Source organism: Octopus bimaculoides, chromosome 15 (genome assembly GCF_001194135.2).
Source record: "Octopus bimaculoides isolate UCB-OBI-ISO-001 chromosome 15, ASM119413v2, whole genome shotgun sequence".
NCBI classification, from domain to species: domain Eukaryota; kingdom Metazoa; phylum Mollusca; class Cephalopoda; order Octopoda; family Octopodidae; genus Octopus; species Octopus bimaculoides.
The window spans coordinates 21,076,243-21,076,836 of record NC_068995.1 but is presented as its reverse complement, the minus strand read 5'-3'; positions in this window follow the sequence as shown (position 1 = coordinate 21,076,836).

The following is a 594-nucleotide window of genomic DNA, read 5'->3' as shown; positions in this document are numbered from 1 at the left end:
TATATATATATATATATATATCTTAAATCATATTCTTTTCTTTCTTTCTCATCCATCTTTAGCTTAATAATCTATCATCTATTTGTCTATCTATCTATCTATCTATCTATCTATCTATCTATCTATCTATCACTCTTTCCCAGGGGAAAGAGTGATAGATAGATTAACCCCCACAACTTCAGTCTCATTCTCTTTACATCTTCCTATAACTATCTCTCCCTATATTTCTTACTCGTCTTCAGTCACATCTTTCTTCTCAAGTTTATCTTTCTCACTATTTCTATTTTCCTTCATCTCCCTTTCTATTTCTCCATCAGCTTTCTCTCGAGTGAGTTAAGTCCTTCTCTCACACTCGCCTACAGCCTTATTCACACTCTCTGGCTTCTTATGTTTCATTCTATTTAAACTCCCGCCACTCTTTCCATCTCTCTCTCCTCTTTATATTTCCCTCTCGTTCACACATGCATTCAGTTTTCTTTCTTTCCTAGACCCTCGTCCATCTCTCTCTCTCTCTCTCTCTCTCTCTCTCCCTCTCTCTCTCTCTCTCTCCCTCTCTCTCTCTTTATCTCTCTCTCTCTCTCTCTCTCTCTCTCT